This window comes from Lathamus discolor, chromosome 2 (assembly GCF_037157495.1).
Source record: "Lathamus discolor isolate bLatDis1 chromosome 2, bLatDis1.hap1, whole genome shotgun sequence".
Classification (NCBI taxonomy): Eukaryota; Metazoa; Chordata; class Aves; order Psittaciformes; family Psittacidae; genus Lathamus; species Lathamus discolor.
In genome coordinates this window covers 98,401,540-98,427,092 of record NC_088885.1, presented here as the reverse complement: position 1 = coordinate 98,427,092, position 25,553 = coordinate 98,401,540, and the positions used below count along the sequence as shown (strand labels likewise).

Below are 25,553 nucleotides of genomic sequence, written 5' to 3'. Positions count from 1 at the left end.
TTCTTTTTTTTTTTGTTTGTTCTATTTTTAACAATTAAAAAAAAAAGTAAGTTGCATTGAGTGGCTCAGTGGATATATAATGGAAAAAAAACCTGCCAGATAGGCCCTTGCTTAGTATTCATAGTATCATGTTTTCTAGGAAATGAGATTAAGCTGTTAAAAGCATCCCAAGAGGAACCTTTCTCTCCTTGGGACTTGTGCTTACATGTAATTACGTATTTTTACCCTTACTGCTAAGCATATCATGTGTCTCCAGCCTCAAACTGCATCACATGAAACATAAGTTACTATTTCATGGCTGATGAAATCAGCAGAGGCAGATTCCCTCTGGCTGTAGAAAGCTGGTGATGCTTCCTGTCCTGGGTAAGCCGAGGAGGCTGACCTAATGATGACCCATCAAGCAGTTTAATGATAGGGTGTGCTGTATCCCAAAATCTGACCTTTATAGCTGGATTATAGGTGACTCATGAAGGGCACTGCAGGGTTCCACTCCTTTCCCAGGCTTTACCCAGGAAAGCATCGTGCTGAGTTGCAACAGTGGACGTGATGGAGAAATGTTATCTTGTTTTGCAGCCGAGATGCTTGTTTTTCTTCAGGTGTGGTAGCTGTCATTTACATCTGATAAAGGCTGTCTGGAACTGAAGGGCTTGCAGCTTGTTGAGAGTGATAGTTCTAGTTACTTTTTCTTTCCACATTTAATTACTTACAGGTAAGTTTTGAAACAGTGCATGCTTCTTGAGTAGAAAACTTAATAAAGGTGGGGAAAAAGTAATAAAAGGTAACAACAAGGAAAAAATACTTTCAGAAGTATTCTGAAATACTTCTGAAGAGGTTCTCTGTGATAGCAGAGTGTTAGCAGTGAGTTACTGCTGTATAGGCACCATTGAAAATAGTAAGGAGGATTGCAGTTATCCAAAGGACAGGGTGTTGGCAGACACTCAGGAATCCTGTCATTGGCTCCCAGTGAGGGACATCAGTGTTCTAGGAAGGCAATTTTGCCTGTTCCTATACAGGACATACAACAGAGTTTTGCAGTCTATGCTCACAGCTGTTTTATCTGCACAGGGAGAGGAAACACAGTTTAATTTTTTATTTATTTATTATTATTTATTTTTTTTTTAGCCATTGAGATATGTTTATCCAACTGGAGAAAGGTTGGATGACGCTCTCCAACAGGAATATGATGTAGTTGCCACTGGTTCCTAAGGCTTTCCCTTTTCTAATTCATATGAATATCTGTTAAACAGCCAGCTTCCTGACAGATCTTTAGTTGTGTATTTCTTGCTTTTAATAGCACAATTCTCAGTTTATTGAAGTGAAATAATAAAGATTTTAAGGCTTTGTTTACCACAGGCTTGTGAAAGAAGTGTTATGTTACAAGGGCAGCTTCGTGTCTTGATGATTATTTATAAGGCTAAGCTATACTATTCAGGAATCATGTGGGTTTTCACTTCATTTCAAGGCCAACACTGATGCTGAATATTGGAGGCTTGCATATGATTGCTGTACCACAAAATGGGAATGTTTCATGTGACTCTTAACTTGTAAGATTGTGCCTTGCATTTTGTGGGGTTACTGCACTGTATTTGGTGTATGTGGGTGTTTTTGGCACTGTACTGCTGCTATAAAACTTCTGGATAGAGATGTTTGTTCAGAAGTTTGAGTGGGCTGTAAATACCTGAGAGTTTGGGTCCCACAGACCAGCTGGCGTCAGGTACCAAATGGTTACATGTATGCAAACATATAAGAGTAAGAGGGAATAATCCCCTAATCCTATCTGCTCCCATTTTGTTCCAGCTCTCCCTGCAGCTGGGTGCAGAAATGCTGCCCACATTGCGGCAGCAGGAGAATGACCAGGAAGTGACACACGCCGGTGATTAACACGGGGCAGCCAGAACAGGACGTTCGGATTGCGAAGGAACACGAACTTTCCAGTTTTCTGTTTTGTTTTGGATTTTTTTTCATCTGCTATTGTTTAAAACTGACCTGTTGCTTTCTTAGCTGGTGTCATTATTCCAGGGGAATGTCAATTCTGTGATTGTAACTTCACAGCAAAGAAACAAATAATAGTTTCATAATGATAAGGAATCAAAACGTATTTGTTAAGGTGACAGATTTTGCCCCCTGGTTGGTGTCAGTAAGGTGGACAGCAGTCACTGTCAGGTGACTGAGCTGAAAGCATATTTCTGTTTATGCTTTATAATATTGCTGGATTTGCTTTTGAATTTCTACCTTTCACTCATTAGGATGTTAAGCCAAGTTAGTATACTCGTTGCTTGGCAGTTAACTCCATGTTTTCCATCTCTTTGGAATATCTGGAGTTTCTGCTGTCACACTCTTGGTGTTCGCTGCCATCCTGACTTCTCGGGTTCACTAGTAGTTTTTATCCTCAGCTGCGGTGGTGAGCTGTTGTGAGAAGTGTTGTTGAAAAAGTGCTATTTTGTGTATTTGGGACCCAAACGTGTGCTCACATGCCTGCCTAATAATATATGGAGGTCAGTGGAACTATGTGTGCACGTGGTGTTTGTGTATGTGCTGTATGCAAAATAAAGCCTGCACTTAAACATCATCTACAGTTTGGGCCAAAAGTAGTTAATTAGTTTGGAAAGCACTTGGTAACTGTACAAAGCATTGTGGTTTTACAGAACTTTGATGTGACTGTACTGTGAGACAGGGTAAGGACAAGGTCATTCTTTGAAAACCTAGGTGCTTGGTTAACATCCTGCCTGAGTGCTTTGTAACTGATTGGGGTGTAGAGCTTAGAAAACTGTTCATAGGTCTGTGAGATGGTTTGAGAAGCTACAGCCTTGGAGAGTTTTACATCTATACAGAAGAGAAATTACTTTTACGGACATGTTTCAAATGGTTCTGAGGTATTTGGGGAACATACAGTGACTTATTCCCTCCTACCCTCCCCCCCACATTCAACAAGAAATAGCTGTGTAACAATGTTGTACACAAATGTTCACAAATGTTTTGGGTTTTAGATGCTGATGTACTGTGCTTTAGTGTCTGGAAAGCATAACTGAGCAATTAGATCATATTTCCTGACATGACTAGCACTGTACTGGTAACCACAATACCCCAGTGACTGTTTAGCTAATCTAGAGTATTTCCAAGAGAGGAAAGCTAACATGCATAAGTATTTTCCTTAGGTGTGCAAAACACAGGGGCATCTGTAAAGAAAAGAAATGCCATGAATGCATAGCCGAAATTAAAAGTGCATGCAACTTCCTTTAAGGCAGCCAAGTGCTGTCCAGGAACAGGACACATGAGAATTTTACAAAGCACCTCCTGCCTGAAGTGCTTCAGCCTGCGCAGAGTGCCGCTGCTTCTCTGGAGGGTCTGGAAACCTGTCACCTTCCCTCCCTTCTGAGAACAAAATGCCTTCTGGATTAGATAGGCACAGTCTTTACATGGCCATTCACTAAAGGGTTTGAAGATTTGCTCCAGGCTGTACTATAAGAGTAGGTGCAGTGTCAAGGGATCCGGGGCTTTGGTGGTGTATGTGACTGTTCAGCCTGGCGAAGAGAAGGCTGCGTGGGGACCTCATAGCAGCCTTCCAGCATCTGAAGGGGGCCTATAGGGATGCTGGGGAGGGACTCTTTGTCAGGGACTGTAGTGACAGGACAAGGGGTAATGGGTTAAAACTTAAACAGGGGAAGTTTAGATTGGATATAAGGAAGAAATTCTTTCCTGTTAGGGTGGTGAGACACTGGAATCGGTTGCCCAGGGAGGCTGTGAGTGCTCCATCCCTGGCAGTGTTCAAGGCCAGGTTGGATGAAGCCTTGTGTTGGATGGTTTAGTGTGAGGTGTCCCTGCCCATGGCAGGGGGGTTGGAACTAGATGATCTTGAGGTCCTTTCCAACCCTAACTGTTCTATGATTCTATGATTCTATTGCTCACTGAAACTTGAAGCTCCTGTTTTGAAGCTGGAATAGAGCAATGGAACAGAAAGCTTATACCAGTGACTTATTTTTAGTTCTTTTTTTGGGCACTGAGAGGGTGCTGTGCAAACTTATATGCAGCACTACAGTGTGGGTGTTTTTGAACAGAATAATATGCACACCAGTATTAAACAGTGCTCACTCTACAAATGTGAGAGTTTTAATGTCACAAATTTGGGGAAGAATTTGTGCTGTGCTGAGCTGCAGCAATAATGTTTCTTGTTCCTTACGTTAATATTTGACTTGTGAAACAAAACAGAACATAATTCTTAAAATAACAGAGTTGCTTTTGCAGCAGTAATGTCTCAGACAAGGCGAAAGGAGGTGAATTGCTACAGAAGGCAAGGATCTGAGAGGGAGCATCCCAAAAGTCAGGAAGAATGGTTATAAGACATAATAGCTGTATGTGCTTAATATAAGCTAAAACATAGTTTGGGGAAGTCTTCCCAGTTCTATTCTTACAGTAAGGAGCCCAGTGCCTCAATCTTGCTTCATCTATCCACTGAAAGTCTCAAGGTTGGCTGGAAGAAATGGGCGCAGCCTGGGAGGCCAGCTCCAAGAGCCTCGGCTAAGAAGGACAAAGGAGAGAAAAACTGAGCCCATGTGCTCCAGTTGACATGGAGAAATTGGCTCGTGAGTTTATACTGTGCTTGCTGTTTGAGCTCAAGTCTTGTGTATATGGCAGCAGCATTTCAGCAAACTTGGGTGGCTGAAAGTCCACTCCAGTGCAGAAGTGCGTTGGAACTGACTGTGAGGAGCAGGGTGCAGGCACTGGCTTTTGCTGTCACTCTGGATCAGAGGCAACACACAGGCCTGCTGAACTTGATGCTGCTTTATCTCTTGCCCTTCCTTCGCTGCTGTCTGGGAACTAGAGATTCTAACCCAGCTTAAATGCATTTCCCTTTCTGTGTAGCTGAGCTCTCGTGCATCATCCAAATACCCTCATGCCAGCTCAGTGAGGAAAGTCTGGCCTCTGAGGTGGCAATTAGGCATTTTACTGGCTTCAGCAAAGTCTTTGAATACCTCTCTGAGCAAACCCAAGATAAGTATTCCTGTAATAAAGGGATCTGAAATTCACTTGGTGCCTCCTCCGTTCATGTTTTCCAAAAGTGTAAAATAAACCTTGTAAGGATGGACAGTGTAATAAACCCTAAGCCCTTATTACCCATTATCTCTCCAGCAAATTCTCTGGTGTCTGTAGTATGCGATGGTACATACTGAAGGCTGGGAATAGCAGGGAAACGCATTTTTGCTGGTTTGCTGTGAATGTTCCTTTTCATGAAGTTTACTAGTCACGGTTACTGCCATTCATCATCTGCTTTTTCTTTTCTTGAACAGTTCATTCATAAATCTGACATCAAGTTGCTAGTTTTGAGAACCAGCCTCCTCCAGTTTGTATATAATACATCCAGTGGTACTCAGCATTGCTTAGAAAGCCAGACATAAAAATGCTTCACTGAAATAATTTACACTGTATGGGAAAGACAGCTATGCAACTCATCATTTAAAAATGATCTTAAATCTTGTGTTTGGACATATGTGCTTTACTGACCTTTTCATAGTTGCTGCTACCTAATTAGCCAGTACTAGAAAGTCTTTTAAATATCACTTTAATATCTTTTTCACAGTAGGAAGCTTTTCTCAAGGAGTTTCAGTGATTTTTCTGCCTTACAGTGGACATAGAATGAGATTACACTAATGCTCTATGAAGTTTGCTAATGTAAAAGATTTAAAGTTTTAACTGCAGTGAAGAAGTAGTTTCTATAAACCACAGTTAAATAATTTCTTAGAATTCAAATTAGGATTCACGTTAATTTGATAAAACTCAAACCAGATATGTTGGCAGTAAAAACCACTGTGATGAAATGATATGTCAGATAAAAAGAAGGCATTATTCCAAGTTCACCAGCTACTCAGTGACTTTGAAAACTGTTCTATAAAACGTTGATTTATATATTTGGGGGTCAGCAAGTAATGCTGCATTAAATACTGGGGGCTTTTGGTTATGGGTTTCTGGCTGGGGTGTTTTTTGTTGTTTGTGTTTTGGTGGTTTTGTTGGGTTTCTTCCTGTGAAATGAACTGAGTAAGTGCCATTTTGCTGAAAAAAATGAAGTGATTTTTGTTGTTTTCTGAATCTTTCCAAAGCTTTTCTTAACAGGGTAGTTTTCTAGGAGGTGTCAGGCTTGTGCCATGGTTGAGGTCAATCTGTGTTAAATAAATCCTATCCTTTGGTTGTGAAATAGCATTCATTCCTGTTCTGTGGCTTTCGTGGAGCCCTTTCTTCCTTTTGTAGTTGACTATACTAGGTATTTTTTTTCTCCTGCTCTTCGGGGTTAAGGTATAACCTTTCTATTTTCTATTGTGTGGGGAAACTCCTCATAAACATTATGTGATCCTTTTGACTTCATTGCAAAGAAAGAATATTTTGCAAATAGGCAAGTCACTTTTCTTCTCCAGCAAAGAATAAGGGTCCTCTTAAACCCAGTGAGCTGATCGTCATCCAGCCTTCCTTGGTGAACAGTCTTTATCATCCCTCTGTATTCGGCACTGGTGAGGCTGCACCTCGAGTATTGTGTTCAGCTCTGGGCCCCTTACTACACGAGAGGCATTGAGGTGCTGGAGCGGGTCCAAAGAGAGCTGGTGAAGGGCCTGGAGCACAAGTCTGACGAGGAACGGCTGAGGGAGCTGGGGGTGTTTAGTCTGGAGAAGAGAAGGCTCAGGGGAGACCTTATGGCTCTCTACAGCTGACTGAAGGGAGTTTGTGGTGAGGTAGGGTTGGTCTCCCAAGTAATAAGCAATTGGACAAGAAGAAGTGGCCTCAGGCTGCACCAGGGGAGGTTTAGACTGGATATCAGGAAAAGTTTCTTGACTCAAAGGGTTGTCAAGCTTAGAACAGGCTGTCCAGGGATGTGGTGGAGTCACCATCTCTGGAGGTGTTTAAAAGACATGTAGATGTGGCACTTGGGGATGTGGTTTATTGGTGGACTTGGCAGTGTTAGGTTTACGGTTGGACTTGATGATCTGATAGGTCTTTTCCAACCTAAATGATTTGATGATTATAATGCTTAGTAATTAAAAAAAGGGAATAGAATCCACAATAATTCTGGGAGTTCTTCCTTCTTATCTCTTCTTTTTAAATACAGTTGTTATGATGTAGCTGAGCTAAACATGTTTAATCTGCGCTAGAAGTTTCTATGCAAAGTTGTCCGAGCCACACAGTTGGTAGGTGTCAGTCTGCAGCAGATCCTGGGCTTCTGCTGCCCTCCAGCAGTCTCTTGCCTAAAGCAGATGTGTCAGCAGTGGTATGCTTGATTTTTGAATTAATTTGTGGTTCTGCTGGTGGGCTTGTGGGCTGAGTTGAATTAGTGAATTAATAGTGATCTGTGGGGAGGAGGGAAAGTGATACGTTGGCTGTCCAGCAGGTTTTTATAAATTTCTGCTTCTTTCAAGTTCAAGTTACTGAACAAGGAATTCTTTGGGTAAGTGCTGTATCATTATGAGTATTCTCTGAATTATTTGTTCCTTCCTGCTCTTTTCCCTTTCTGTAGTAGTATTTATTCTAGAGAGAGGGTTTTGGTGTCTGTTTTAGTAGAGCTGTGTTTACATGTTTTAATTCAGTTGGAAAAACTTCAGTACGAAGAAAAAGTCCTGTTTTTTTTCTCTCCCTCTTCCTGTTATTGTTTTTTATACTCTTTACAGTAGCACCCAGTGTCTGCTTTTTGAAAGCAGCACAAGAGAAGAGTGAAACAAGTAGGATGTTTTCAGCCTGGCAGGGGAGAGATGGGAGGGGTGGTGGGAAAGCACTGGATGTTGGAACAGCAGGTTTCCTGTTGCTACAGCTCATGGGTGTTGCAATGGGGAGGCTGGACATGGGCATGGGTCTTCTGCTCTGGGACCCCATTTTCATGTTGTTTTCAGAAGGGAGAAAGGGGTGCAGGCATAGGATAACAAAGACTAAATCCTACTGTATGCCTGAAGAGCTATTTGGTGTGTGTATATATATATATATATATATATATATACAGAATACATAATATAAAGCTAAGGAAAATAGGGAGCAGCTGTGAAGTGCTGTGATGCACAATTAGAACAGTTTGTTTTGGAACAAACATGCTTTGCATGTTCCTGTACAGCTATCACAGACTCTTTAAAGTAAGGTTTTCTTAACTGTTAGATGTGCCATATTGTTTAGATCTTCCGTTTTCAAAACAAGTGTCAAGAGTGCTGCAAAAACCATACCAAATAGGCTTTAAGTTCATCTCACTGTAAATTTCTTCCAAACTTACAGTTCCTAGCAGATTGCTCGCTGTAAGAATAAGAGCAAATAACCTCACTGTAAGAATAAGAGCAAATAATTCACATTTGAACCCAGAGAGTAAACCCAGCCCTGAGGTGAACTGCTTGACTTTGTATGGACATAATTTTTGGAGAGACCATAGTCTTCTAGTTTGGAGGTTTATTACAGAGGTCTTAGAAGGAGGAGTAAAACCAGGAGGAAACCCTTGGGGATGCAGTGAAAGAGAGGGCGATTGAGAAAAAAGCTTCTTGAGAAAGAAAGTTGTGAGTAGCAAGAAGTGCATAAACTCCTTGCCTGGGCAGTTCTGGGATGGAAATCACCTTGCTTTTTTTCTCATGTTATAATTTTGTACACTAAGTGGCAAGCTGTTAGAGCTTATGAATTAACTGTGCTGGCTGGCAGGTTAAAAATAATCAGAAAATATGTTACTAAATACACTGGGAGTTTATTGAAATGGCAGTTTATTTAAATAGAAACCATTCATGAAATCAGCAATTCATTAAACTTGTTTTGCTGCTCGTGAAGTGCCTTTCTGAGGTAGGGGTCCTGCTTTTTCAGGCTCAGCATTCAAAGCTGAACCATTGCATTTCTGCCAAGGGTTTGTGGCCTTTTCTTGAGAATGGTGGCATTGAAGTGTTATTTCACTGACTGATGGTAAGATTTCCCATATGGCTTAGGTTATCTTTTCATTTAGTTTTTAAGTGAGCAGCAGTATTGAGGAATGATTTAGGAAAGCTTGGAAGCCAGGTGAACTAGCTGAATAGAAAATTAGACTGGACCTTTAAGGTATTTCTTTGGGTTTCATGCCTGGTGCCTGCTATTGCCAGCAATGGTTAAATGGCCTTTAGTTAACCTCTTCCATTTCTTTGAAGGTTGTTTTTGACTGTTTTCTGTACCAGTATAAGAGGAGCTTCCTGAACAAGTTTACATGATTTACACTGCACTACACATCCCTTCTTGTTTCTTTTCCTCAAACCTTTGACTAAAAGTATGTGACCTCATGGGGTGCAAATAACTTGCAGGCCTTGTAAATCAGTGGCAAGTTAAATGTATGTTTCTTAAATAGATGCAGATATCTTTTTTAGGCCTAAACATAGGAAGCCTGGGTGTCTAATGAAGTACATGATTTTTATGCCAGACACTTGTTTCTGTAATACAGTATAGAAATTTTAGAAGATATCTGGACAATATTTCAGCAAAGTAAGCAAGCACATGCCAAAATCCAGCTATGCACTAGTATCTATACTTCAGCATAGGGATATGTGTTAAGGGACTTCTCGGTCACAAGCTAAAGAATTTAGAGTTGTTGTTTTTTTTGTGTTGTTTTTTTTAACCATAATTGAAAGAATCTATGTGACAAGAGACTTGGTTGTGCTGTATCAATTGCTTTAGGTTTATTCTTGATGGCTTTGTGAGTCATGTTTGGTTTCTGTGCAGTTATTATTATCTGAACATTACCAGTCCCAAGTCTTAGTTAATAATTGATGTTTTGTCATTGAGCAGACTTTATCCTGGGTGAGAAAGAAGGCTAGAAAGAAACCATTTGTTCTCTGAAGTGTTGCAAGCCATTTGAACTTCTCTGTTTAATTACTTCTGCATGGACAGGAAAGGTGTGTCAGGTGATACTGCAGTGGAGTTCTTCATGTATTGCTTGACACTAGGAAACATCAAATGCCGCCTTAAGTCTGCTAAAGTATGTTTCCCTCTACTCTGATGAAAACCAGTATATAACCAGAGGTTTTCTTTCTGGCTCTGTGTGAGAGGAAATGGGTGGTTTTCAGAGTTGTAAAGTTGTGAATTTGCACAAAGCTACTTTGTCTCAGAGAAACTGGTTCTGGGGCGCAACATAAACTCAGAGAAAAGTGGGCATCCTGTGGTTTTCCTCAGATAACTTCTAAAGAGATGAACTCCAGAGGACTTTGCCTGTTAGCATTACAGTCTAGCTGGGGTCAGACAGCTCTAGATGCCTTCTTGCAAGCCTGGAAAATAAACTCTCAGAAAGGAAAGAACTCTCCCAGCCTGGGGTATAGTGATGGATGTTTGTACTCAAATAGTTTCTTTCAGATGTTTCTGTCTGGAGTAGTTAACACAGGGGCACTGAAGCTGATGACTTACAGCATCTGTGGCATTCATCCTTATCCCATTTGCTGGATATCTGCAACATTAGGCCTGGTGGAACTTTACTGGACCCTGAATGACTGTGTGTCACATAGCCGCTTCAATAGCGTGAAGTACTTCTTGTTTGCTGCACGTATGTAGCTGTTGGCTTTGCACTTTTTTCCCCTGATGTGTTAATATCTCATTGTGTAAACAAGCTGCATGAAGAAGGAGAGTTGTGCTCTGCTGTCAGAAACCTCGATGGGCACTACAGTCTTAGAGGCACACAGCAGGAATGACAGCTTGCTGGAAAAGTAATGAAGAGCTGGAAAGGTAATGGTAATAGCTTTATAGTAGCTGTGACATGTGCTGAGCAGCACTGGGTCTTACATCCTTCAGAAGAGCAACCGTTCATGAGGTACATGATTTAGTTCAGCTAAATCTTAGTTGGCCAAGGATGAAGGCTGTTAACAGCTGTTTTATTAACCTCTTCACATTCAAAACCAGTCGCTTTTATCTCTCGGTGAGTTGGCTAAGATCTCTTGCACAGATATGGCTTCTTCACCTTTCTTTTCAGGTGGCCAGGCCTTCTGGAGTGTTATGTGAATTCTGACAAGAAAAGGTGTAGGCCTTTCTGCTTGCAAGCGTGTAAGGTACTGGGTATGATTTCAGTATTGTCCAGTTTCTTAACTGGGGAATTCTTTTCTGTTCTGCTAGTTTTTCAGCAAGGAGAAAACCTGCAGGCTTTATTAAATAATCCTTAACAAAGATTACTGTCTGCTATTGTATTTTGAATATTTCAGATTGCATTCTCAACCCTGTGCATGAAAGTACTCTTTCTACATGACAGGAGAGAGTCTTACAGCCTGCTTCTTCAATATTTCTCAATTGCAGCAATCAGTGTAATAAAAGTTGAAGTGAATGACTTACAAGAAGAATGGAAGAGAGTATCTAAATGAAGTCTGTATCAGGAACTTTCCAAGATAAAATTTTGGATGTTAACTTTGGGAAAAGTTTTATTTAAAGAACTTAAGATAAAACTTCTGGTAAGAAATTTAAATGGTAAGTGCTTTCAGGAAGCCATTCTGTCACACCCCAAACATACCACAAAGTGATCTAATAAAAGGTGAAGACCTTTTAAGTTCTATCTCTGTCCTAGCAATGCTGAACTTTATAGAAGTATGGAAAGAAGGCATGAGAGGATAAAATGAATAATATCTGCCATGAGTAATAATTTCCATTTGCTTCATCAAACAAGGCACTAATTAGATAAGTTCTAAAAAAGGTCATGATTCTCTTATTCTCATGGTAGTTTTTTGTTTCTTGTATCACTAAGTACGTAGCTGAGTTTATTACAGTAGAGCAAGAACAACTACAGCAGTTCTCATCATATCTTATTACTTTTAAACCCAGTAGTACTCATATGACAGAAATCTTGCATTTATTCAGTCTGCTTCCTGAAAATTTAATTCACATAACAATTTGTAATATGTTTACCCAGTGAAGTATGAAATCTTGAACTATATGGTTCCAAAATAAAATTACCTCTTCTCCCCCCCCCCCCCCCCCCCCCAGTCTCATTCTGGTTGTTCTGTGCCTGTTTACTGATTCACTGTTACGGAATTCAGTAGGAAAGAAATCATTTCAAACAGTCATCTTGCAGAATCTCAGTGGATGGAGAAGTGAGCTCACTGTAAGTTACGTAAAATTAATCAAATCTGTAGTCTGTGGATTTAGCAAGTTGTAGGTTCAATGTGAGATGGAAAAAATATTGTACAAAACTGAAAACTGAAAAAGCAATTGTTTTGTATTTAAAATCCCCATGCCTAGAGAATGCTCTTAACTTTATTCCTAATTCTTATTGCAGGAAACATTGGCTGATGTGTCCAGAGAAAATTAGTGGCTGCTTTGTCCTAAATATAAGACATATTTATTTTCTCTACTAATTTTCTTTCTGGAGAGTAAGCAGTATTTTTAAAGTTGTAAATTCATTGTTCTAACAGGGAAGAGGGAGGGTTCAGAGAGGCATACACTCCTCCCCTTTCACAATCTCCATGTTTTATTGTACTTTAAAACTGTAAGTCAACAGTTTTGAACTTTGTTGAATGCTTTGATTGGGGATTACTGTGATGTTGAAATTAGTAGTAGTGTCTCCAGGATGAGTAGGCTGGTTTTGGAGGGATTAATTTACGTGACAGGAGCTAATATTGAAGATTGATTCAGTGCTGGATTTATGCATTTGTTGATGTATTAATTATGACAACTTTTAAACAAAACTACTAACCAACTAAAAGGCTTTTCATCCTTATTTAAACTCACAAAGACTTTGGGAAGTGGCTTTTCTTAGTGGGTCACTACACAACATGGAATGGAAAAAACTGTGTGCTGAGAAAGGAGGAATTGTTAATACCAGCAGAAGAGTCAAATTTTAAACAAGCAACCCAAACTACGCAGCATTATTAAATTACCCAAATGCAGGCCTGCCTGCCCACAGCCAAGGTTTAAATTCCTTAAGTTAATAAAGTGTTTATAACAAAGAGTGCCGATGCACAGCAGCTCTTTAGTGAGTGATGGATGGTAAAGTCAACACTATAGGGCTTTCTTTGAGATAGAGCTGAATCAGGCGAAAAACATTCCCTCCTTCTTGTGCGGGATAGGACTGCAAAGATCCTGCCCTCTTACGTTTTCCAAAGTGTGCTATTTTAATTCCTGATATTCAGCTGGTTACAAGTGTCTAATTATTGTGATTATATGCATACAGACTTCATCAGGTTTTTTTCAACTGGAGCTGGCAGTGCAAGAGAAGCTTGGCATTTTATCTACTGTATAATTTGCTTGGTTTTAGGCTTAATGCAACAGCTTGCTGAATGAGCGCTGGGGTGGGATGTAGACAAACAACAAAGGGGGGGTGGGCACCCAGGCACGTGAGTCCTCAGTGGTCATGGCGCGCATCTGAAAAGGCCTATCAAACAGGCAGTGGGAAGGCCGAAACAGTGATAGAATGTTTGGGAGTGACTTCTGCTGCTTGCTCACGTACACTGTTGACACCTGCATCTTCAGTTGTCCCCCCCGGGAGGTAATTTCTCCTGGGTGAATGACGTGTTGCTTGAAGAGGGCCTTATGGTGCCCGGGTGCGCGCTCTGTTGCCAGGCTTCCCTTCTGGGCACAGCGGTTCCTGGCAGCAGCTCCTTGGGATGCGCAGGGGGGTGGAAGGAGGACATCCGTTACTGGAGTTTGTGCCCCATTGGTTTTGGGGTGGAGGCAGCCAGGGATGACGGTGTTACTCTGCGAGCAGGACCTGGCCACCAGCCTGCCACCAGAACTGCTGGAGGCTGGTTTGCTGAGAGGTGTTTCATCATGAGCTCTCTGGAAATCTAAGATGGCTGCAGTCAAGAAACACGTAAATAAAGCCCTGCCTGCGGCACTGGGGCAGAGTGGGAGGCAGGGGTGCTCCAAGGGTCATCTGCTGTCAGGACATGCTGGTGGTTCCTTGCTTGTCCGGTGGTTGCAGTGGAGTGTTCAGCTGAACGAAGGGCAACAGGCTCAGCAGGTCTTGCTTCTTCCATGGCCTGTACTTACTCAGCAGCCCCACTGCTATAGCCTCGTCGCCTGTGTGCTTTGCTTCCTTGTGTACCTGCGCGTGGTTTACAGTTTACATGGGGTGGTTTGTTGGAGGCCACTGCTGTGTTCATTTTAACAGCTTCCTTCTCCCACAGATACCAGGTGACAGGTAAGCAGTAGGTTGGAATTCCCTGGTTTTGGTGCCTAGCCCCACAGACAGCTTGTAATCTGTCAGCACTGGTAGATAGGGTCATGCTGGAAGCAATACAGGTTAGACCAGGTGTTGATCGCAGTCACTGCCTCAGGTAGGTGTGAAGGCTCTCCATGGCCATGCTTACTTGTCTGCCCTTGCTTTCGCTTCATGGAGCCTCCCTGCCGCTTCCTCACTGACTAGACTCCTCATCCACCCTCCCCTTCCCTGCTTTGCATACACCAAGGCTGCAGGATGATGCAGTGAGCTCTGTGTTGTCTCAAGACTCAGCCAAGTTGTTTCCAGCCTGAACCACGACAGGGAAGACTTACCTGTAGATCAAATTGCTCCTTGAGAAGCTGGGTTAAGTCACCTGGCATGGGTTCTGCAGCATGCCAAGAGGCAACTTCCATGACCTGCACTAAATCCTGTTGTATACTGCTTGGGTGGTTCAGTAGTGCTTGGGTGTTTCTGTACTATACTACACTCTGAAATAGCTTCCCAAAGGCTGTTACAATGAAGTGAGGGTAGAGGGTGTTAGCGAAGTGACACATTTTGACTTCTTTTTTGAGCATGTCCCTTGGCAGAGCAGGTGGAGCTGTGCTAGCAGCCTGCTTTTGCTCGCCAAGGGAAAGTAAATACTTCAAACCTGTACAGCAGGACCTTCTGAAGCCTGTGTTTCCTCTTGACCTTTTTCTGGGTTGTAAGTAGAAAAGTTTGTGATGTTTGTGGTTGTTCTTAAAGTGGTGGCTTGGTTTCATTTGTGTTCTCATTTTGTAGAGTGGACTTTGGTAGCATATTCAAGATTTTGTTTGGAAGCCTAAGGTCCACATTCAGGAGATTTTGGAGAATAAAATGGGCTCTGATATTACCCTGGTATTGACAACGGGATGTGGGATTTACAAAAAAAATATGGCATTATGAGACTTGACAGTAAAATGATGAAAGGTAGTTTAATATCCCTTCACAATTCTGCCTGCAGTGAGCTCATGGAAATTCTCAGTTACTTCTAAAAGGTCACTAAGTTGCAGTAGGAACCACTGACTTATGATAGTATTGAGGTTATTCATACGTTGTTCTTCTGGAAATTCTAGCATTGCAACAGGAAATTAATGTTTTCTTATCTGAAGCTGAAACACACCCCCCAATATTTCGGGAAGTATTCTTAAAATGAGAATTCTGATATACTATTAGGAGGGGCATTGAAATGTTGGATTTCAATAATGGTGTGAAACTTCTTTCTTTTTTAAAAAAGGAATTATAAGTTTCAGGCACTAAATAGAACTAAGGCATATGTCTACTCTTGTGAGTAAAGAAATAGAGGGCAAGACAATTGACATAGACATGTCAATGTCATTTTAGTTTAAACTGCCTGTATGCCTCTGCATGTTTCCATGAAATGCTGAGCTCATCAGAAAGTGCTTTGGTGTGGGTTTTTTGTTTGTTTGGTTTTTTGTTTGTTGGTTTTGGGGGGGGGGGGTGCTGTGTTCCTTTTTTTTTTTTTTTTTCCCTTTTTTTCCTTTTGGGTAAAGTATTCATTTGAAGTGTATTTAACAGCCGGTCTCTTTCTCCCTCCTGCCCCTTCCCCCTTTTTTGTTTCTTTCATCTGCCATATGTTGCATGTCTTCTTGTAAGATCACTGGGGATAGATGATGTCTAAATATACTTTTTCGCAGTTTTATCACAGTGTGGCTCTGATCCTTAGTGGGTCTTGAATGTTCTTCAGGATAAAAATGTTAAGGAATATGATGCCATTTGTGAAATGGACCCTTTGTAAACATAGGAGGTGCTTTGAGCCTTCAGCAGAAACAACATTTCTCCAAAATGTTCTGGTATTTCAGCTGAACAAGGTATCAGCCAAGACCATGGGATATTAAGCAATATGAAACAAGTGGGTTTGGTTTTTAGTCAGATTTTATATGCCTGGTGTATTTTCATGTTCTGCTATGAGTTGTATGTCCCCTGAATAAGGACTTCAAGACAGTCCATGTTTGGAATGTACTTAAAAATCTAAAGTTGAAATAAGGAAAAGTTAATAAACATATCCAACCAGCTTTTTAATCTTTCTTCCATACCAATAAGGCAGTTACTCCCTTGTGTATGATCTCTAACATGTGTTAACACTGACACACTGAGGGTGCTGTGTCTGCAGGAGGTGTCTGGTTTAACGGAGACCGCCCCTTGTGTTTGCCCTGTTCTGTGTCTTGGTCTCGAGGAGGACTTGTGGCCCCTGCCATGGGTCCCTGCAAGAAGGTGAGCAAAAGTCATTAGCTGAGGCAGCAGCTGGAGCTGCCGGGTGGAACGAGAAGAGCACACGTACACTGCCTGGGTATTTCTTAGGTATATAAAAGTAAACAGGACATTTGATGAGCTCTTTTCTGTCCTGATCTGAGTAAACAAAGATTTTTTTTTTTCAAAGTTTTTTAATTGTAATGGGGTCTAGAAATCAAAAAGCAGTTATCCATGGCATTCAGTGTAATGGCTAGGAATTCTTGGACAAGCCTAGACCATGCTAGCTTGGATACTAGGAGTTGTATAGTACAGAAAGGTACATAAAGGAAGAGATTATAGCAGTGAATAGTGGCTTCATAGTGCTGTAGCTGGGCTGCTTCCTGAGGCTATTTGATGTGCTGCTGCTGCTGTTCATGCCATTTAGACATAACTGTGTATTGCCCAAGGCACTGTCCCTTTCAAAAGCTTAAAAATAGACTAAGTAAGGAAAGATTATGAGAAGTTACTCTGAAGTAAGGGGACTTGCTTGCATTTACTGGTGAAGTCCTACACAGGCTGGGGTCTCTTGTGTCTCCATCAGGCTCCAATCTGTTAGACACTAGAGTCTTTTAGTAGCTTGTTCCCTGTTATTCAGTAGATGAAGGATATTGGGGGAAAAATAAAGTAATGAAGATGACCATAAGCCTCTTATGGTGTGGATGGCAGTTTGGGGAATGGCAAGCAAGTTTCCTTTGTCCTCTTGTGTTTTTGGGATGTGCTGCAAATCATAGACTATGGAAAAGAGCTTTCTCTGTGAGATCCCAAATGCAGCCAAAAATGGTTTGAAGCCTAGTCTACAATTATTGCAGCAGGATGGAGGGAAGTGTAGGATTTATCTAGTTTTATGGCTAATTTTTCAGTATTTCTATGTATTCAGAAGCATTTATATCTGACAATTTTGTGTTGTTTGAGAATGCACAGTAATATTTCTTTAGCAGCTCTAATAAGAAACAGAAATCTACTTGCACTTCCTGGATAAGCATGATTTTCCCTTTCTTTACCACCCTGTCTTTTTACTTCCTCGGTTAGTGAATGTGAACTGTTTCAGATTTGTAGGTATTAATTTGGAAATGTTACATGTTTCCTGGCAGCAGGAATGTTACATGTTTCCTGGCAGCAGTTTTGTCTGCAGCAGAGGAATCTAGAAGTGTTTATTAATAAAGTTAATTTATTTTAAAGTATACATTATTTCAATATAGAATTCTGGGTTTAGTGTTTATAGAAAGGAAACAAAAACTTCCAGTTTGGGAGTATTATCATTCATGTTACTGCAGCTTATGGGAAGAAAGAAAATCAGATTGACTGACTCATTTTAAGGGTATTTTGATTCTTTTTTTCTAAGTTGAGCAACTGTTGTGGGCTTTTTTTGTTGTTGGTTATCTTCTATTACTGCTCACATCATACTTGGCAGCTAATTCTGTGTCCTTTCTGTACCATGCTGTTCTGGATCCGTTGCTTGTGGGTGGGTGTTTTTTTGCTAGCCGTTTTTTCATGTCTTGTGTTACAGCTTTTTCTCATTGTTACATCTACCTTTCTCCATCTTCCCAATGAGATGCATTAGTGGGAACACATATAACTGAACTGGGATATAGAAGTTTGGTTTTTATATGTATCTGACATGAATTCTGTAGATTCCAGAGGTGGTCTGTGAGAACTGAATGCACTGCTGGGCCTACCTGTGTCAAGCTGGGGCTAGCTGCACCTCCAGACCTGCAGAGTCCCAGGTGTCTAGTAAGATTGCACAAGAATTTGACCACCTAAATTCCACTGGACTTCCTCTGGCTGTTTGTAGAGGAGACAGGCAGCTAGCAGTTGTAAAGGCCAGTCAGTGAGGATTAAGAATGTCACATTGGTCTGATGTGGTTTTTCTTTTTGGTGCTGGCAGACTGATGTTGTGTTTTATTCTGTTTTCCTTCAGCCTGTTTCTTAAATTACGCTTCCCTTTACAATGTGTTCCAATGCCATATGTTTCTCCCGAGGTGACTTTTATGAGCAGTAGTTGCCTGGATGACTTGTTTTTGTTTGCCACTTCCTCTGCCTTTTTTTTTAAAACTTGTTTTTAAATGTAGTTACTGCATTTTTTTTTTTTTAGTGTTTTCAGGTCATATAACACCCTCTACTTAATAGTTTTATGGAAGTCCTTGCACCTAGCCCTGCAATTGCATTTGCCAGTTCTTTAAGAATCCACAGATGGCAATTACTGAGGTTTTTCTAGTTTGGAGTGGATTAAGCTCTTTGCATTTTGCTGCTGTTTTCATGCTCTCTGCCTCATAGGCATCTTGAATTTCCTAGCCTGTAAAACAAAGTTAATTCCACTTCATGCCCTACAAGCAACTTTCAACAGTCTTGTTGATGGTGGATGCTCTGCACAAATGTTGTGGGATGCCTAAGTGAAATTTTCATTTTATTGTTTAAAAGTAAGGATAGCAATGCCATGGAGAATCTACAGCTATGTCTTGATTTGTTTTTTCACTCCGGTGGAGTATTCCCCCTGCTCTTCATGTACACTTCTCTATGTGCTTGTTCACACAAAGTAGGAGCAGCAGTAATTCCTCGCCCCAGTGCTCACCCATCATTCATTGAGGTACCACCCAACAGACAACCTTTCCAGGCACCTCGTCCTTTGCCCAGGAGGAGGGTTGTGCTTGTGCAGCTGTTGTGCTGAACTCTGTCAGTAAAAAAGAACCAATTTCTCCACTACCTCTCAGGATTTTGCAAAGACAGAAAGAGGCAAAAACACACGTCTGAGTCATGGAATATGGTATTTCTCAAAAGATAATAGACCCCAAAAGGTAATAGACCCCAAAAGATGCTTTCCTAATGTGTGTAGGAAAGCTAGGAATGGGTTAGATGTGAATGATGGAAAGAGCCAGACTGACTCACCTTGGTGAGTTTAAATGGTTTGTGTAGTTTCTAGTTCAGGGCCTGTTAAAGTCCATAGAGATTCATAAACAGCATTTCCTCAGCTAGTGAGGTGAGTGAACCCAGCTCATCTCTGGCTTCACTGGGGAACTACAGAGTGGGCAAGAACAGGTCAAAAGATAAAGCCACCACAGAAGTGTATTTGGGCAAGTGTTATGACTTTGGGTGATGGTTCTTTCACTGATGACTTCTCTTATAATAAGAACATTTTAAACAGTTGAAGCTCAGCAGGTGGCCATATCGTCTGTGGTTGAGACTGTAAAAATGGAGGCTGAGAGGACTTCTGGAAGAACCTAACACACCCTGGCAGAGGGGGAGTACAGTCAGTGCATGTCTCCTTTTGTGCAGTCCCTCCTTGCTGTCCAGCTGCCTTCCCCAAACCCTAGAGAGTAGATGCAAACCCTGTTGCATTCAGGCTGCTGTTTACAGAGGGAGATTGGAGGGCTTCGAGTAAGTATGATTTCTGAAGCTCATGAAGCATCAACTCTCTAGCAGTGGTGTTTTCCTCTTCCCTTTTCCTCCTGAATTCTTCTGGGAGCTAGGACTGAATCTTAAAAACTCTAAAATTTTAGAATTTAAAATTTTAAAAAAATTTAAAATGCAGAGTTTTAGAATCAGCAGAAGTGAGGGTTCAGAAGGATTGTCCTCCTGAACAGGAGGATTTATGCAGTGGGGATGATGCTGTTGCTTAAGCAACTGCTTGACCATAGACCTTTCTGTTTGGATTGCTGTTGGAGAGGCTTGTTAGACTCTTAATGTCTTTTGTCATTGCCAAGCCAACTTCTTTTTAGCCTTTCACAGAGCAGAAAAGGAAAGCCTTGCTCACACTTTCAGGAGTATTTGAAATCTACTGTTGCCTCAAGCTTTAACTTCCTGTGCTGTGCACTGGAGTGTCTGATAATGAAAGATGAAAGCTTTCTATTTTTGTCTTGTGAATGTAGCTCATGTTGCATGGGTCAGATTGGTTGATTTGTGTGTGTTCCTTTTCAGCTCTGCCTTTATCTTGGAGAAGGAGGGAATAGCAACTTTACTGAGATGCTAAACTTAAAATGGTTAGAAGAAGTAAGGATGTGTATCTGGGGTCTTTCCAGCCTTTCAGGCTAAAGGCACCTGAAGAGACTGATGTGTGACCAAGCATGTCAAGTTGAAAAGATGGTGCCTGGGCATCAGAAACCGCCTTGCCCTTCATCCCAGTGAATATCACAGGTGGCAAATCTGTGTACCCTGTGACACATAAAGACAATCTCTCTATGTCATTTGAAGTATACATTGCAGACATAGCTGTCAGTGGTGTGTTCTGATCTCGACAAGCTTAAAATGCACCTTTGAAAAAGTTACGATTGATTCTGGGTGTTTAATTCTGTGTGCTTAATACACTAAAAAGTTTGTTATAGTAATTTTTATTTACATAAAAGTATAAAGTATTCTCAAAGATGAGGGACAGGAGATTTGTGTTGTGGGTTGTTTGTTTTTATTCACTCCCTTCCCCCCAGCTGTACAAAGTAAAGACAATGTTAAATGGAAAAGGGAGAGTGCAAAAAGAATACATAGAGGAGAGGCCATGACATTCTGTGCCTCGAGTGTAACCTACTTTCTGCCTTAGATTTATAGGGGAAACTTGCTTACCTGAACTGTAGGTATCCAAGTGTTTTTACTGTATGAGTATAAAAGCAAAATATGATTTGTATTTTCTTTTTCCAGGAGTTACAGCCTAGCTGTAGAATTAATATATTTTCGTTATAGTTGTGCATGTTGGGTTGTTTTCACACCTTATTTTCAGATGTTGCTATTTCCACTTTCTTTTTTAGGATGATGGATACCTTCATTAAAAACATGTCTGTGCAAGAGCTGCAGAAGGACATACTATGTCTCTTCATGGTATGTTCCTGCTGTAGGAATTTTTCTGCAGAGGCAGAATCCTGCATACTTGTGTGACCAGCCTGAAGTGCTCCAGAGCAGATGCCACCCATGTTCTACAGGGGGTTGTAGTCCGGGATGCAGTTCTGTCTGCAAACCCCAGCCAAGAAGTTCTATGGCTCAGTCTTCCCTCTCTTTCTCCCTCAGCTGTTCACTGCTATCCCTTTCCAACCTGCTAGTGGTTGGAACTGGCAGCAAGTGTGATGTGTGTGATTCCTAGGCTGTTCTGGCAGAACTCAGGTTAGGTGAATGCTACTGGATTTCACCTCCTTCTGAACACTGGCATACCTGGACAGCATTCCACACCAAAGATGGCCAAGATCCCCTACAAAGCAGTGCTGTGTTCATTGCAAAACAGTTAGGGTTGTTAATGTTTGTAGTAGGTGCTACTTTTTGTGGTGGTACACCCCAACTACAGCTTCATTGTCAGGATGCCTAAGATGTTTTGTACCACACTCCCCTGTTCATTATGAACTGGCTAGCATCATTAGCATATTTACAGTAGGTCCTGCTTTTTGTGATGACAGTATCCAGACTTTTGTAGAGCCAGGTGTCTAGTTTTCTTGTTTGTAAATCACCTTGGCATTTGTGAGAAGAGTTTGGCTTGTGCATGCTTTCGTACAGCAGCAGCAGCTCATTGTCAGGCCCTGCATGTGTAGTACAGAAAGAAGCACTCGGCTGGCTGGGCAGTCTTTCCTGCTGAGAGAAGTGGTGGTCTGTTCTGTGGAAAAAGATGGCTCCTCACATGAAAACATCTGGGAAGGCTTTATTCAGCTTCCTTAGCGTACCTTATTTTCTAGAAGGCAAGAGCTGTGCTAAAGGCAAACACACCTTGTTGTGAGTGAGAAGATCCACAGTGATTTTTCTTTTTCTATGACAAATGCGCAGCCTGGGAAGATGAGACTAGACTACAAATGATGAACAGGGAGGCTTGTACAAGTGCTAACCTCATGGTTGATCTGCAGTATGAGCTCAGTGCTTGTTTTTACCTGGTTATGAAAATATGAAGATTCTTATGTTTTACTGTTTCACATTTGTAAGGTAGCATAAAGGACATCTTCAGGGTATCATTTTGATCCTGCTTGTTAGAATTCAAAATACTGTATTCAAAAGACATAAAAGTGCATTTTAATCCAAATCAAAATGACAAAAGAAGGAGTATATGTTGGAGAGCTGCCTTTGGAGTGTACTTGAAGTGAGTTGCTGCTTTGTTCTCCAAGTGCTCTGAGACAGAACAGGCTGTTGCTGTTACACGAGACCTTTGTGCAGTGATTCCACAGGTCTCCCGAGCAGTTTAGGAAACTCGGTGCCCTGGTGTGTTACACGATTGAGCTGGCATGTTGGTAAACAAAATAGGTTATGTTGAAGTCATTGATGGGAGCCAGAAAGGAAGTATTGTGTAGACACTGTGGCTTGTGTGGAGGGTATGAATAAGGAGGTTCTGTGCCCTACTCTCAAGGGACCATGTTTACAAGTAATGGTGTGTGTATGAGCATTGCACAAAACCACGCATGTTCGTGTGTAATTGTGTCTGTGAAAGGCATGGCAGAAAGCTGACTTGCCTGGCTAGACAGCTCGATCTGGTTGAGCTATTGCAGGTGGATTGTTCACAAAATTAATCAGTTTCTTTCACAAAGTTGGTTATGTCTGCCCTGCTTGTTTTGGCATGAGGCAGAGAGTTGTTGTGCAGTGCCTTGTAGGCTGGTTTTGTTCAGCTTTGTACCTGCAGCTGCTACTTTTTCCACATGCTGGAACTAACTTGTTTTTCCTCTTAAGTGAAATATGTCCGTAATTAAATGAACTCCTTGGTGAGCCAGGTTCCTGGTGGCTGTGGGATTGCTGGAGGATGGCCAGTGGGGCTCACTGACTGAAGATAAGGATTGGAAGGCAGCAGCATGTAAATCTAGAAGTGGGAAATGCTGGTACTTGGCTACACAGAGCTAGAACTGCTTTGTGAGCAGTCTGAGCGCCATAAACCAGCTAGTGACACATCTCTGAAAGATGAGTTTGGCTTACAATCTGCAGTCACGCTCTATGAGTTACAGAGCAAACTTCAGTTAATGTTTGCATTTTGTTTGGTAGGTAGCTCTTTTTTAATGTTGCTCAGAATAATTTGTGCTCTTCCTTTTTTCCTTCCTTCCCTCCTGCAGCATGTGGTAGTTATCTTCAGTCTTTGTTTTTCTGTTGTTTCTCCTTGTTCTCCTGCTTGCTGCTTAGGTCCATAAGGAAATAGATTCAGCTCTTCCACCTGTATGCTGTGTCAGTTGAGACAAGGGGGACACAAAATGGAATATATAAACCTTTAGAATCAGTTTTGAGTAATGTTACATTTGATGGCTTTGTAACAGTAGCAATGGAAAATTACTAAAGTGCATGATAGGTAGAAAAAAAAATAGAGTGCAGCTAGAGAACACACTGAGCATTCTTGTACAAGATAAATTGTTACAGTTGACACAGTTTTAAGAAAAACAGTCTAGAAGAACAGGACACAGGGATAAGGAGTATCTGGGAATGGCAGGTGTCCAGGATGGGCTACAGTTAAACTAACTGATAAGTAGGAGGATAGGAGGATTATTATGTCTCCTGTGCTAACGAACCAATTAAACTGGTATGAGCATCTACTGCGCATGCTCCAAAGGCTGCCAGAAGTGATGAAGATTGTTGGAAGAAGTAAACGACCCTCAGAGACCACCACCACAATTCTGTACGCATGCGGGGAACTTTCTGGAAAATGACGTAATGTACGTATGCCCAGGGACTATATAAGGACGGCCTGTGTAGCAACAGGGAGACACACGTTAGGAGGAGCTATCCCCCGTGTCTCCCGGCGCCGCAATAAAGAATACCTGCTTGTCAGCTTGAAGACTTCGTTGGCAAGTTTGTTCCTGGAGTTTTCTCCGAATCAATCTGGCGACCCAGATGAGACCCTCTCTGCTCGGCTGCAGGACCCGCTGAGGACAGGGCTCCCTAGGGCCCTCGGGAATTTTTCCCGGAGGGACCCCTCGACTCATTCGGATCACTGCAGGAGCAGACAAGGAACATCTTCATAGAAGGTATTCTTTTCTTTTGTATGGTCTGTAAGGTGCAGGGGGCATCTTGCATAAAGACTAAATCGGTAATTGGGTTGGTTTGGTAAGCGTACGCAAGGTTTGGAAGCCTTCCATAAATCGAGATAGGAAATCTCGTAGGTAAAGGTGTATACCCGGCTGCTAGCGTCCGTTTGGTATACACCCACAAGAAGCAGGGGGCTTCTTGTGGTTCGGGTCCTACAGGATGCAGGGGGTGTCTTGTGGAAATGGTTTTGGATCTTGTTGGTATTTGATTTATTTTGTGGCTTGTTACATTAAGGATTTTGGTCGTGTGCTTTGGTTTTGGTGACAGGATGCTATAACTGTGTTATTAACTGTTGTCTGTTTGATAGAATTTTAGTCTCTGTCTCCAGTGTTGTAACTGTGTGCAGTGTGTCTGTGGGATCCCGTGTGTGTGTGTGAATGTGAGACTGATAATGGAAAGTCAGCAGAGTGACGAGATCTTGAAAAAGAGTCTTTTAGGGTGCATTTTGGCACACTGGAAGGAACTTGGAGGGTCTCCTGGGGGCTCGGTAAATAAGAAAACATTGGTAAAATATTGTAACCGATGGTGGCCTTTGTATATTTTGGAAAATCAGGGAAAATGGCCTGAAAAGGGCCTAAAAATGGAACTCTGAACTATAATACATTGTTACAATTAATGTTGTTTTGAGGTGGCAAGGAAAATGGGATGAAGTAATGTATGCAGATATGTTTTTCATTTTAAGAAACCACGTGGAGTGAGACACTGAATGCAGAATTAATATAGCTCCGCCAGATCCCTTAATTTTGGCTTTGGAAAAGGACAGGGAAAAACTGAAAATTAAGATGGAGAGGTGCTGTTCAGCCTGTGATATTGGGGAAAGATGTTTAAAGTTAAAAAAACAGTAATCGGGAAGATAGGTTGGAAAATTATGCGTCACAGGTACCTCTGAGAGGAGCACCCTCTGCACCTGTCCTATCTGATATTGATAAGGAGGAAGAGATTGCTGTCACTGGCAAAAAGCGGCAGATTCACATTCAGAGTTAAGAAAGGGTTAAACCAGAAGTGCTGTTGCAGAGGCAGGCACCTGGAGCCTCTGCAGAGCAGGGTGAGCTACTGTGAGGAAAAAAAAAAGGGAAAACCAAGGGGGAAAGGAGGGGAGCTCGAGCAGCTCCTGTGTTTGAGCCTGGGAGGAGGGATGCTGGGCAGAGGTGGGGAAGTGGGCTCTTCTTCTGTGGAAGCGGATCGGTGTGCGTGCTATGGGGATTTTGGAAGTTGGAAGTGAGACAGCCCTGGGTGG

General features: G+C 41.7%; 1 protein-coding gene across 3 annotated transcripts in view; it reads left to right on the top strand.

Annotated features, from left to right (window-relative positions):
* The window catches only part of CARMIL1 (capping protein regulator and myosin 1 linker 1), a 205,774-nt gene that overhangs the window by 30,758 nt on the left and 149,463 nt on the right, over positions 1-25,553 (top strand). The window contains exon 1 of one of the 3 annotated variants that reach the window (XM_065667850.1): positions 24,156-24,255. The exons of the other annotated variants lie outside the window; for them this stretch is intronic. The gene's annotated coding sequence lies outside the window, so the exon portion shown is untranslated. Of the gene's footprint in view, positions 1-24,155; positions 24,256-25,553 lie in introns of those variants that run through there. 3 annotated transcript variants of the gene reach the window in all.